General features: G+C 38.1%; 1 protein-coding gene across 2 annotated transcripts in view; it reads left to right on the top strand.

The window, feature by feature from the left end:
• Positions 1-15265, top strand: part of CHN2 (chimerin 2) — a 296328-nt gene that overhangs the window by 165094 nt on the left and 115969 nt on the right. The window lies entirely within an intron of this gene.

Raw genomic sequence — 15265 nt, 5'->3', positions numbered from 1 at the left:
CTCCTCTAGAATTGAACCCAGTGCCAAGCAGCAGTGGGCAATCAGTAAATATATGGTAAAATGATGAAAAAAAAATAGAGAATGCTAACATAAGGAATTTAGAATTCTCAAACGATTACTAATAGCATATCAGATTTACCAAATGCTGTTATTAGGGTAGTGACTTGGACTTTTGGCAGTTAGGGTTCTTACTTAAACACAGGCTAATATTTTTTTCCTGGAAATATTCTAAATTTCTTTTGGCCTTACTAAAAGGCCAAAATGTCAAGATTTACTTGCATTACTAATTTAAAGTCAAGTTCCACTGGAACTACCTAAAGAGTATACAATAAGTAGAAATTCTTTTGTGACTAAATGATTTGCTGTCATTTGTCTTTTTCGAAATTGCTGGAGTGAATTTCAACTCAAAAAAGTAATTTCAAAAAAAGGGAAATAAAACTACATGCCATTATTTCAAATCGTTCTCCCTTTAAGAGCCTTCATTTCCTCTCCATCTTCGCTATAGAGTACTGTATTTTGGAAGATTTTTTTTTTTTTAATGCAAAAGTGATTTGTAGAACTGATGTTTCCAGCTTTCACCTAGGACAGTGGCCTATCTTAAATTGCAGTAACACCTTATTTTACTTTATAGTGAATTGTATTCACTTTTTAAATATCACTTTAAATGTCCCATTTTCTCTAGTTGTTGGTGTCCTTAAGTATCTTCCCATTCCACTTTCTTTTACCTTTATTTGTAAAAACTGTTCTTTTAAGCCTACAAAAGCATTTCACTTTATCATTATGCTTTTAAATTTTTGATTCGCCATACCTGGGTATCCTGCAGTCTTATAGTCTTGTAGCTTGAGGCATTTATCTTGTCTTAGGCATATCTGGAAGATCTTAACAAGCCACATTGATTGACTATGTCATTCTCAACTAACTCAGTACATTTCAAATTAGATTTAAAGTAAATTTTACTATTCTACAATCCTCCCCCTTTTCTTATTTTATTCATTGAAAATAAATGTTTTTAAACATATATACATTGGGGGAACATGATAATTCTGATTCAAGACATTTGGACAAGGTATGTCTCTAAAGTAATGAGATTGATTTTGCAAGCCACAAACAAAAATCAATCCCATTACCTTTTAATTGGCTTTATGTGTAGTAATCAGAAGGCTATTTCTTCTCTGGTAAGAAATATTTCTGTTCTTTTTATCCTAGACTTTCCCCACCGATCTCCTTCTTTTCCCCCTTCATATTGACACAAACTAGAATAAAGGGCTTTTTCCATCATATTTCTCCTCAGCTTTCAGCTCATTCTGTAATGTACTCAGGTTTTCACTTAATGTGATTTCATCCTGAGCTTGACTTGCTTTGGTTGTAGACCTACCATTACCATAGTCAAGGGGGAAAACCTTCCAATAAAACAAATGTCAGAAAAAAAAATTTTAGACAGATGAATTTTATTTTTTTCCAAATACAGAACCGAAAATTTTGCGATTGTTTAAACAAAAACTCTCTTATTGACAAGTACTACCAAAATATATGGCCCTCCAAAAAAGAAGTCACTCTCTTTAGAATACTTTGAACTTCTTCTAATGTAATGCAGACCTGGCATGTTTGCAGCTATAAATATTTAGTCATTTCCAAGTGGTATCATAAGCAGAGGATAAGGGGCTCTTGAGGACAAGCTGTTACAGAATTCAGAGACTCAGGAGCTCTGAGCCAAGGGGACAGGTGGGCTGAACTGGAGAGAGCTACCAAAGAATAGTATATATGCTGAAGCATAAATTGAGGCAAAAGTGGAAGGTTTCTTCTTAAAAGAGTAAGGACAATGAAGGGGGAGATTAAACAGTGATTGATAATAAGTAAAATTTCTTGGGAATCTTCTTTGATCTCTTTAGGTGATTTTTATCTCTGAAAATCAAACTTGAAAATGTATATTCCTTTATATAATTACTTGAGGTGAAATACTACATCGTGTAGTTAGTTGTTTTAGGAAAAAAAGAACAATAGCATCTGGCATTACAGCACATGCTCTCTTACCCTTAGTTAACCCATGACAGCTATAACCCAAAATACATCACTCCCTGATAAGCGGCAGGAGTGGGATGGTCCAGGCTGCAGCACAGTAGACATGAGGAGGTGCTGACTTTCATAGGGCCAACCTTATATATCCAAACAGGAAGCACATATCTCACCTCCACAGCAGTTGCTATCTAGCGCAGCGCACAGTATGTCTGCTCTGTGACTCAGAGGTCAAGTCCAGCAAAATCTCAGGTGTGGCCAGGTTTATCCAGGAAGGAGAGCCAGGTACAAAGCACTGGGTGCATTAATGGGGTTTTAAAGATAGGCTTCTTGGTTGCTCACCTGGTTAAACATTAACTGAGAAATAATGCTGATAAAGGTTAAGCCACACTTTGCCTTGGGCAAGGCTTGTCTCTAGAGTAGTATGGCCTGGCTAACCAAGCAGTGAGAGGTTAAACAGATTTGTAATACTGACTCTACTTTCCATCAGAAAAATGTGGTTAGTATAATCTCAGAGCATCCCAGTCCAACGGGACTACCCTAAATGATATTGCCGAATTATTTACCCATCAGTCTTTTCATAGTAATGAGAATTAACACACTTGGAGTGTTTGCTGTGCCCTGAGTGCTGGGTTAGTTTTACACAGGTCATTCCTCATGGGAATTCCAAGAGGAGATAGGACAAGCAGCGCAGGAGCAGCAGAGTCTGAGTTAAACCCAGACCAAATTCTAGCCAGTGGTTCTCAGCTGTGGTCCCAGGACCAGCAGCAACAGCATCCATCTGGGAACTTGTCGGAAATGCAGATTCCCTGGCCCACCCCAGACCTTCTGAATCACAAACCTGAAGATGGGGCCCAGAAATCTGGGTTTTAACCAGATTTAACAGTTTTAACAGTCCTGCAGGTCATCCTGATGCTCACTCAAGCGTGAGAATCATTGTTCTCATTCTGTCTGTTTTTTATGTCCTGCTGCTTTCCCTGTGCTCTAGGATAGAAGAATCAAGATGCTCTGTCCCTAATGATGCTTCCTGTTTGCCTAGCACTGTGCGAGACTCTTCATGGACTTCAAAGTAGATGCCAAGTCACCCCATAGCCTTCTTTTGTTGTCTACACATACTTCCTCCTGGATGTTATTTTCCATCCTTTAAAAATATTTTGCTTTTGCCTTTCTTTGCTATGTCTAGCTTTCCCATACCCAAGAATCTTGCAGAAGCCAAATAACGGATCCTTTTACGAGTGCTTAAGTCAGTACTTAATTGAGCCTAGTTTCCTATACCCACCGCACCCCCTGGTTTGTTACACTTTTTAGTGTTATGTTTACAATGAAAATATTTAAATTCCATTCTAATATGATTTATACTCATGTTTGTTTGTATTCAGTATATACTAGTTTGAACTCCAGCTGTTTTTAGTTGTTTTTCTCTTTTTGTGACTAAAGACAAACTCTTGATTATTCACCCTTGCTTTTAATGGACATTTGCATTAATGAAAATCACCAAATCCATTATCATTATGTCAGGAATACTTTGAATTATATTTCTATATCCCAAGGTGGTAGTCCCTTTACTCAGAGGTCATCTGTGTGCTTCATGAGCATTTCCCAATTCAGGATTGTAGGTGGCTAATTTACTAATAAAAGTCAGTCCGCACTGGTATTCTCCTGGCCTCACCTCCTTGCCTCAACCTACCACTCCCCTTCTCATCTCCAGGTCAACATTGAGCCATTGGTAATCAATCACCTTTGGCTGTGTCCTTTAACAAATCACAGTGTCACTTGACATTAGCTCTAAGTACACTGCATCTCCATCTTGTCGGGCAGAACAGCTAGCTTTACTTCAGCGATGGTATCTCTCTCTTTCTTCCTCCTTATTTACATAGCCAGTGTCATCTCCTCATTCACTGTGGAAGGAAATTGAATAGCCTTGGCACAATTGGACAAAGGCATATTGGTTGCCATCCAGCACCTGGTGTTCTTCTAGGTAATTACGCATCAATTGTTTGAGGAATTGTTCTCGAATTTCCCCAGCTATTTCTACCAAGTCTGTAACTACACTTTTCTAGTTTGTCTTTTTGCTGTTGTTGTGGTCCTCAGGGTTCCATGATTTCTCAAAGATCATGCTTAATGATATTTCCACAATCTCTTTCAATTCAGGGATGCAGGTCAGGTCCCTTAGTGCTTTGGGCTTCTCAGTCTGTTTAACGGTATTCTTCAACCATGTTCTGCCTTAGTTCAGCTTGATTTTCAAGTTGGCACCAGTATCTCATGGATTAAAAATTAATGATTCTCTCTTCCCACTACGGTAAGGGATGGAAGGGCATGAATACAAAGAAATGATTTGACCCGCCATTAAACAAAAAGGCCTTGGAGGCATTGGCAGGCTCTGAGTGTTGAGCTAACAATAAGATGTCCTGACACGGATTATAAAGAATGGACTCCAATATTTGTTAGTCTAGCAGAGGCATTGGCAAACTATAGCCTGTCAGCTCTTTTGGTAAATCAAGTTTTGATGGAATACAGCAATGCTCATTACTTGACAAACTGTCTATGGCCACTTTCATGCTCCCATGGCAAGTGGAGTGCTTGAAACAGAGACTGTTTCAACGACAATGGTCCTCAAAGGCTAAAGTATTTACCATCTAGACCTTGCCAGAAATAGTCTGGCAGCCCTTAGTTTTGCACTACAAGTAACTATGAAGAGTGAGTTAATATATGTAAAGTTTCTGACAGTGCCTGGCATTTACATATGGGAATTATTGGTCTTTAATTTCTACCATCTCCCAAGCACTATAACAATGTTAGCAAAAGAGAGGGAATTTTAGACCTGTTATTTGGTGAATGAATGGATGAATTTGATCCCAAGCCATTTTCAGAAACATTTTGGCTTTCATGTTTAACACATGTAAATTGATGGACACGGCCAAGGCAGTGACAATAAGCAGGTACTCTTTCACCAGCTTTCTCATGGCCACTTTTTTCTCATCAAGAAATGGTAGCCTGTTAGAAATGGTGGCACACTCCACAAGCAGGAAATTAAAAAGGTATGTAGAATCTGTTGACTCGAGAATGACACCTGAACATGTAAACAAATTTGCTTTCTTTGATTTCAAGAACAAAGCTGGTATTACTCTCCTATGAAAAGTCTGTATGTTATTGAATTCTGACTAATGATTTGCACGCTGAAGCATTTGAGGGAAAGAGTGCTATGTCTGCAACTTACTATGAAATACATCCCCTAAAAAAAGTTGAATTAATGGATGGATAGAGGAATGGATAAATAGGTATATCATAAAGCAATTATAGTGAATATTATAGAATCTAAGTGATGTATATGAGTGCTTGCTGTAAGTCTTTCACTTTTTGTGTATGTATGAACATTTTCATAGTAAAAAGTCAAGAAGAAAAAACAAGGGTTGTTTGTGCAAGAGGAGTAATGGCAGGATGCTCTTGCCCAGGGAACAAAGACAATCTCTTGGGTGTACAGCCCTGAACAGCAGGAGAGTGTCTCATGTCAAGGCTGCTGGAAGCATCATAAAGCTAGCTCAAGAATTTTTAACATGGACTATTCATCAGAAAAAGAATTCAAAAGCAAGGACACTTATTAATAAGGCACTTTCACTCTTATTTATTACCGTATTGGGAATTATTTTAGGGGGAGTGCCTCTTTCAGAAATGCTAAATTAGGTAATTTTTAAAAATAATGGAGAACAAGCTTCCATATTTTATGGCATCGTCACCATATAGAGGAATGAGTACTGGACCAGAAATCAGGGACTGTGTTTCCTAAATCTGCTGTTAGCCCTGGGTAGGACTGTGTGCAAGCTAATTTACCACTCTGAACTGCAGCTTTCTTGTCTATTAGAAGGAGGCAAAGATACATATTCCACATTCCTGTAGGGAGAACAAATGTTAAAAGCATTCTGAAGGCCACAATGATTTCACCAGACAATGAGTTCTCAATTGGGGTGATATTCATGCTAAGGGCCAGGGGGGCACATCAGTTCTTAAGGGGGCACACTCTTCTAATGTGTAAAGCAGAGATACACATATAGAACATAAAGATAGATATATATTCTATCTGTAGTATTACAATTCCATTTGGGGGAGATGATTAGGAAGAAAAAAAAATGTGTGAAATGGCTCCAAAGAAAGATTATAATGCAAAAAATATTGAGGACATTTCATTAGAAAGTCTTTCATTTCTATCACCCCCCAGGTTGTTTCCACCTTTCTCTTTCTTGAGGTAGATTAATTTTATTCATCAGTTGGAACACATACATTTGAATACTTACACTGAATACTTACATTTAAATATTCCTATTCTAGAAGGAGGAGGGAGGAAAAAAACTGAGGAAAAGAAAGAGAATGATGGGCTTTCTTTGCCTTTTCCAAAGTACTTACAGGACCACTTAACCCAAACACTATTAAGCTCTGAAGGAAGGAATTTACTAACAAGAATGAGGAAGTAAATGAATATACTCACCCAATCTTTTTCCCCCTAGAAATTTAATAGAAGCATTAAGTTTTCCTTGATTTGATTCAATTTTGTTGGGTACTTCAAGCTTTTTGAACCTAAGAGGTATTTGGAGAATTTAAAAAGAGTTCCAAGGAGAATAATGAAGATGAATTAAGGATTGGAAATAAGATCTATTTAGAAAAAGTTAAAAGAACAAGAATTATTTAGTGGGAGGAAGAACAAGCAATTAAGTAGCACAGAGATGGCTTTTAATAGTAGAAACTTTATCCTATAGAGAATAGTCTCATCTGCACCAAAGATCAAAGGAAGGGGGAAAATGTATTTTGAAGCAAGAAGAATATGAGATTAGATGTTAACCTAAAATTTCTATTTATGATTAAGTCTTGCATCTTTATTCTCCTTTATGAGATTTTTAAAAATATGGTGTCGATCTGTAGAAAAAACCAGGAGGATGGACAGATGGACCCATCATGTTTGATTCTCCTGCCCTGGTGGGAGGCCCATCAGCCAGTCTGGCCAGTATCACTGACCTCCATGGGATTTGGCTTGATGGGAGTAAAGAGCCATTTTATGTGGAGCTGTGGCTTCAGGATGCCAGAGGATGAATACAAAGCTCTAGCCAACAGTGCCAGGGCAGAGTGCAGTACACCTAATTGGGTTGTCCACACAAGGAGAGCTCAAGGTAGATGGTGGGGGCCAACACAGGAAGCCAAGAAATGAGTACCAGGGAAGATGTAGCAAGGAAAACTGGGTCAAAATGAGCTGCTAGAAAGATGCTCTGGGCCAGCCAGAGGGATGAGTATGACCCATGGCGAGGCTTTTGAGTATTCTTGGAAGCCTACAGTGGGAGTAGGATCAAAATCCACATAGAATGGGTCAAAATCCACATAGACTGGGTCAAAATCAATATAAAAGTGTTAAGGGGGTGCCTGGATGGCTCAGTTAAGCGTTTGCCTTCGGCTCAGGTCATGATCCCAGGGTCCTGGGATCAAGCCCTATGTCTGGCTCCCTGCTCAGTGAGGAGTCTACTTCTCTCTCTCCTCTCCAGCTCGGCTCATGTTCTCTGTTGCTATCTGTCTCTCTCTCAAATAAATTGATAAAACCTTTAAAAAATAGACTTTATATGTATATACATTTATAGACTTTATATGTACATACATATAAACCCTTTCCCTCAAATGCCTCAGCATGCAAATATATATAATATTATATATATATATATATATATATATATATATATATATATACATACACACACACACACACACACACACAAAGTCTTAGGAAGAGATTCTAAGCTTCCAGGAAGGTATTCATTCCCTCTGTGTTTTGGAACTGCTGCCCAAATTTGTGCTTCCCAGTACTGATATGTGTGTCAGAATCTCCTGTGGAGCTTGATAAACTTTTTAGCCACTCTGCCTCCAGCCTTGGAGATTGGGATTTAATGGGAATATCATTTAGGATTCTGTTGTGAGCAATAGAAATCAATTCTGGCTAAATTCAGAGAGTGAAAAAAAAGATGGAGGATGGAGGGTAGTTGGAAGGATATGAATAAATTACCTTTATAGAAAGAAAAGCTGAACAAAGAGCTTTGGGAAGGATATGTGAAGCAGGACATCTCCAGGGATCCAGGAAGCAGGAATGATGCACTTCTAGACAATAGTGTGATGGCTAGGGGCCCGAGCTCCAGAATGATAAGGCTTACTTTTCTACTCCGCTTCTCTGTGCCTCAATTCATCCTTTGGAAATGGGTGTAATAGATCTTACCTACTGGATACTCATGAGGATTGAATGGAATAATACATGTAAAGAGAGTGCTTATGACAATGCTTGGCACATTAAAAGTTCTTAATAACTATTAGCAATTATTACTGTTGTTGTATTGTTGCCATGCATGCAGATCAACTTCAACAGAGCTGTCTTTCAGACAATCAGTTACTTCCACTGAAGCAGAGCTCTGTGCAACAAACTCTGTTGGGTACCAGGACGAGAGAAAGACAGGAGCTTTTTTCTCAGGGAGCTCATTTCTAGAGGTCACAAAGGCCAACAATCCTAATCCCACTAAGATTATGGCCTTAACTCAGGCCTTTAGTTCAGAGGGAGGATAAGAAATAATACCTAAACTGGTTCAAGGCAGCCAGGAAAGATTTTCCCAAGATGGCAGCATTTTACCTCATATTTATTTTTTTACATTTATTTATTTATTTGTTTGTTTGTTTTAAATGTTTTATTTATTTATTCATGAAAGACACAGAAAGAGCAAGGCAGAGACATAGGCAGAGGGAGAAACAGGCTCCAGGCAGGGGAGCCTGATGTGGGATTCAATCCCAAGACCGCGGACCACGCCCTGAGCCAGGGGCAGGTGCTCAACTGCTGAGCCACCCAGGCATCCCTCATTTATTTATTTTTACTGAATTATAGTTAACATACTCTTACATTAGTTTCAGACACATAACATAGTGGATTCAACCCATTTTTCATTATGCTATGCTCACCACAAGTGTAACTACCATCTCTCACCATATAGTATTAACTATATTTCCCCTGTGCTGTACCTTTCATCCCCGTGACTTATTTATTTAACAACTAGAAGCCTCACCCATTTTGTCCATTCCCCCACTCCCCTCCTTTCTGGCACCATCAGTTTGTCCTCTGTATTTATGGATCAGTTTCTACTTTTTGTTTGTTTATTCATTTGTTTTGTTTTTTAGATTCCACATGTAAGTGAAATCATATAGTATTTGTCTTTCTCTACCTGACTTATTTCACCTACCAAAATACCTCTAGGTTTGTCCATATTGTCACAAATGGCAAGATCCCATTCTTTTTTTGTGATTGAGTAATATTCCATGTGTATATATAATATATACATAACATATGTAACAAATGAAATAACAAGCATTGGCAAGGATGTGTAGGAAAAAAAACCCTCATCCACTATTGGTGGGAATGCAAGCTGGTGCAGCCACTGTAAAAAACAGAGTAGAGGTTCCTCAAAAAATTAAAATTAGAATTACCATATCATGCAGAAATTCCATTACTGGGTATTTACCCAAAGAATACAAGAATACTGATTTGAAAGATACATGCACCCCTATGTTTATTGCAGCATTATTTATAATAGCCAAGATGGAAGCAGCCCAAGTGCCCATCAATAGATGATAGATAAAGAAGACGTGGTATACATGCACAATGGAATATTACTCAGCCATAAAAAGAATGAAATTTTGCCATTTGCAACAACCTGGATGGATCTAGAGGGTATAATGCTAAGTGAAATAAGTCAGTCAGATAAAGACAGATACCATGATCTCACTCATATGTGGAATTTAAGAAACAAAACAAACAAAAAACAGACTTTTAAATATAGAGAACTGGTGGCTGTCAGAGGGGAGGTGGGTGAGGACACGGGTGAAATGGGTGAAGAGGATCAAGAGCACACTTATTGTGATGAGCACTGAGTAATGTGCAGATTTGTTGAATCATTATATTGTACACCTGAAATTAATATAGTACTGCATGTTAATTATACTTGAAAAATAAATAAATAAATAAATAAATAAATAAATAAATAAATAAATAAACAAACAGACAATTTACCTCTTATTTTTAAGATCAGTGAGATTTTGTCAGGTTCGAGGCATAAATGGGTTGGAGAGCAAGTATTAGAATTCCAGGCAGAGGAAATATCCTGTCCAAAGAATGATCGGAATGTAAGACTAAACAGGATGTGTTTCAGAAACTACAAAGATCTCTGTGGCAGGAATGTAAAGAATTGGGGAACAAGGATGTGGAGGGCAAGAGTGTGTGTGCTGGTAGGGACATATTCTGGATACACAAGCAAGACCATGCTAGGAAAATCCTGCATGCCATTCTTTTATTCACTCCCCAAATATTTATTGAGTACCTACCATGTGCCAGTTCTGTTCCAAACTCTAAGGATAATGGCAATAAACAAAACATAAACGTTTCTATCATTGTGTAGTTTCCATTTGAAGGAAAAAGATTGGCAATAAACATACAAGTAAAATACATAGTATCTCAGATGATGACAAGTGTGACGGGAAAAAATAAGCCAAGAAAAGAGAGATGGGGTATGCCAAGGCGAAGAGGTACCACTTTTAAGTGGGGTGGTCTGGGATTCACTGAGTTGTATAGGTTTGACTACTTGGCAGTGGAAGCCAGTGAAGAATTATGAGCAGAGAACTTGATGAGATCCACATTTTCTGACTTCAGTATGAAAGACCGATTGGAGGGCGATAAAAGTATAGACAGGAGAACCTGTAAAATGTCTATCTCAATGGTTTGGGTGAATAAATAGCCCAGTGGACATGGAAATAAAGAGATCATTTCAAGAGTAAGGAATTACATGGACAGGATTTAGTAGCAGAGTACAGGTAGGATTGGGAGAGAGGAAGAATCTGGGATGTCAGTTTCTAGCTTGGACACTGGGTAGATGACGCTCTGGTGGCACCATTCAGAGGAATGAAGAGTAATGGAGGTTGGCCATCACATGTGATAGAAGATCTGCTGGTAACAGTCAGCTCATGCAGATCTCCAGAATGGGCAGTTTTAGGAGTTTAACAATTTTGGGGTCAACCCATCTATTTATTATAGCAGCATCAGTGTTTTTCATGAGTACGTCTCCTCTGATGTCTCCTGGACAATTTCCCTTCCTTTTAGTGTAAAAACAAGACTACGGACTCTGGCATCCATAAGATGTTGGTTTGGATCTCATCTCCATGCCACTGTATGACCTTCAAGTAATCTAACCATATGGCGTTTTCTCTCCTCATCTGCTAAAAGGGAACATCAATTGCAGTGTGACTTGCCTCTTGGGAGGACTATAGCACACACACTGAAGGTGCCTGTTAAGTGCTGGATCCTTCTCTGCTCCTTCCAAGCTCTGCCCTTACCTTGGTTCTGTGTCAGTGTCAGTATGTCTGAACCTGGAGAAAATCAGAGTGGGGAACAAAGGACTAATGTGCAAAGTGGGGTATTTGAATGTGTGTATCTGGGTGTAGTTGCCCTGCCATTATTTTTCAAATCCAAATACAACTAATTTGGGCAATTCACCTTCCTCTTTTATGATGAGTATTTTGTATGGTTGCCCATAAAATGAAACCTAGGAAATCGGGACATCACTGAGGTACTGCACAGCCAGCCGTTTCAGACAATGCTTCAGCTCCCCGGGGCAGAGAGGTTCCTCTGTGACTGGGGGGGAGCCATGTGTGGTGGAAGTTTTGTTTCCAACCCAGTGATCAGGGCAGAGTTTCAAAGGAACATGCTGTGAGGGATGAAATCCCATAGCAGTAAGGGATTTAAACATTAGTTCACATGTATGCATAGCATGGATGGTTACTCCCAAGTAATAGCTTAAATTTTTTCTTTAGTGTTTTCTATATTCTGGGTTCTTTACAAGCTTTTCAAGGGGAAAAAGGAGGGTTTCTTTATTAATGTTATTGAGATGTCGGTCTGTTAAGTTTGGTATTTACGTGAGCTATTTCCCTGAGTAGTTGGAAGTGTCTGTCTTTTCTTAAAAGCTACTTTTATAAATTATCAGTGTTCTCATAAATACATATTTCCTCTTACCTTCCTTTTACTCTATGTTGCTTTATGTATTTAAAGCACTTATTGCTTATTTATATTTTAGTCCAAAAAGCTTTTTTGAATAACATTTCTTGGGAACTCTCAAGAGTCTAGAGTTCTTTTTCATCTAAAACAAGGTTTCTCAGGCTCAGAGCCATAGATATTTTGGGTGGAATATTTCTTTGTCGTAGGAAGGCTGTCTTCTGCATTGCAGGATTTTACCAGCATCCCTGGACTCTATCCACTACATGCTAGTAGCACCCTTCCCTTGTGACAATCAAAACTATCTCCAGACGTTGCCAAATATCCGCTGGAGAACAAAAACATCACCCACCCTGCCAGTTGAGAACCACTGGTCTAAGAAAATTCTTTTACTTCTTATTTGTTCAAATATTATCACTGATTTTTAAATCACAATTCCTGGAAAAATCTGAAGAAAAAAAAAGGAGACAGAAAACAAACCAAATGAATGGGAACTGCTTTGGTCCCGAGCACCCCTAATCTGATATATTGTGTATGTCTATAAATTAGCAGAATTTATTCATGCTAGGTTACTAAATAAACTTGTATCTACTTAACAGAACTTTGAAAAGCCATTGGTGACCTTTTAAGGAGGTTTATTATGGAAAGACTGGCCAGTAGATATTTTTATAATACGTTGCAATCAAGACAGGAAGGAATTTACCTCATCAGTGCCCCATCAGAATTCTAGAAGCCTTAAAGTAATGCCATAAGGAAAAAGAAGGCCTTTGGTTCTAGATGAAAAGAAATAGGAGATTTTAAAGTTTGCTCAGTTTTCATTCTATCTATGCACTTTGACTACAAGAATATAATTTCAGTACTTGAATTTTCTTTCTGTCCTTTTCAATAGAGAACTTTGATTTTTAATTAGAAAGGAATTATCCATATTTATTTTCTTCTGGTTAGCATTGCCCAATATCACCAATATAAATCCCGCCATCAAAGCCTTTTCTTCTGACCTTGATCTGTATCTCAGACAATTCAGCAGTCTAACTGCCCTGTGTAGGAGGTTGCTAAATTAGGTTTTAAAATTATTTCTATTAAGTAAGAACTTAACATATACCAGCTGCTAAGGGATTATAAAAGCTTTGTTTTTTCAATAATTGGAAACCTTGTTTACAGAGGACTCACAATATTCTTTAAATGTCTTTGTGTTGAATATAAAAGAACTTGTGTTTATCTAGGCAATGATAATCTGACTATAAAGCAAACTCATTTAAGGATTATACTTCCTGTCTCTCACTATGCAGCTGTCACCCTACTGTTTTCTCAAGCTTTGCAAAATGCTGAGAATTATTCCTTAAAATTAGAAGAATAAATTGGAAAATAAACCAGGTAGCTGAGAACACAGAAAATTTTAAATTACAAGGAAGTAGTCGAGAGACCCACCATATCACTACCTGTAAGCAAATTTATGACAAATTCCTCCACTTGTTATCTCATTGACAGAAATCAGCTCATTCCAAAGAGATTTTAGAGGGTTCAATCCTGGCAAAGAAAAGTTGAGAGCAATTCAGATAATCTAAGATTTAACCAAAGTGGAGACTTGTGTGCTTGCAAACAAAGGCACCAGCATTGGCTGGTATCTGCTAGGAAGAAGCTGGGAATCACAGTGGTTCAAGGTGTCTGTGTTGGATCTGAAGCTCCTTACTAGCCCCATGACCTCGGGCAAGTTACTTAGCGGCCGTCTGCAAAATAATAGCATTCACTTACCTCATAGGCTTGTTTGGGGACTTAAATGAGATAAACATGTGAAACTCTAAAGACAGTTCCTGGCAGAGAGTAGGCACTGGATAAATGTTAACCTATTACGGCAATGTTCCCAGCCCCACAGTTTTTCACATGCATTATCTCATCTGAGCTTTATTAAAACAGTACATTTTTATAACTCCAGTTTTATTGAAAATTGAGGAAAATGAGATGCAAAGAAGTTTAATAACCTACTCAGGGTCACACAGCAATTGAATTGACATCAGGCCTCTGCCTTCTTAATCTTTGCCTCATTCTGCAAACATGTAATGAGCACAGGCATCCTTTGCTCTCCAAACACTCACTATCAGAATATATGCTATACCAACTAAACAAAAGATTTTCATCAAAATCATTCTCCCAGCTACAACCCTGCTGTAACAAGTTCTCACCTGCTACGATAAGTTCTCACGTTCATCGCAGCTTCTCAAACCGTAATGTGTACATGACTTCCCTTCGAAATGCAAATGCACTATTTCTAACAAGCTCCAAGGTGTGGCCAGTGCTGCAGGTCCCAGGATCACACTTTGAATAGCAGGGAGCTAGGAGATGGAAGGGGGCTTCTTGCATATCTTACCGTTTTCCTGATCAACCCGGTTTTGTGTTTAAGCACACTGCACGTGATATCCATTAGTCCCTTGGTATTTGGTTAGGGCAGATACCAGGGGGCATTACCAATGCAGGTCTAATCCAGATGGTGTTTTTTTATGGTACCTGCTTAGTATAGAAAAATGAGGTTCCTATCCTCTTCAGCAGTGGACTGCACACAACTCTATCTGCTAATTATTTGATTAAGTGTTAAACGGTTATGTAATTGGGCTTTAAATGTTTTATACTAGGAGCAACCTTTATCAGATTATTATATAGTTATTTAAAGGCATGTTAGTAATATTTGAGAAATCTATTTTTTGAATACATTATTTTTTTCTATTTAAAATAAGGGAATATAGGCTCTTGCTGTTTGACACTTTGGTGCCTGACACATTTTTAGGAGTAGGTTAGATTCAGAGAATGCAGGCTTACACTCATTCTGTGCCAGACCAGAGGCAAAATCCTGGGAATGTAATGCTGATGACCAAAATTACTGCTTCAAAAACTCATAAAGTAGTTACAGAAGAAATGGGCAGGTATATATTTAAAATATAAAAAGAGTTATGAGAGCACAGAGAAGAATGGGCCTAATATAACATTATATGTTAATTATACTTGAATTAAAAAATTAAAAATAAAGAATTTTTAAAAAAAAGAATGGCCTAACTTTTCTTCCTGTGCAGGGAGGCCCTTTCTGGATACCACTAATAGCTTAGCCCTTTATCTGATATGCCATTTTAGCTAATAACCATTGGATTGCTCTTTGTCCCAACCACTGCTACAAGTATGCTGCACGTATTTACTCATTTAATTATTACAACAATTCAG

This window comes from Canis aureus, chromosome 18 (assembly GCF_053574225.1).
Source record: "Canis aureus isolate CA01 chromosome 18, VMU_Caureus_v.1.0, whole genome shotgun sequence".
Classification (NCBI taxonomy): Eukaryota; Metazoa; Chordata; class Mammalia; order Carnivora; family Canidae; genus Canis; species Canis aureus.
The sequence above is the reverse complement of the archived record's forward strand: the minus strand, read 5'-3'. Positions and strand labels throughout refer to the sequence as shown.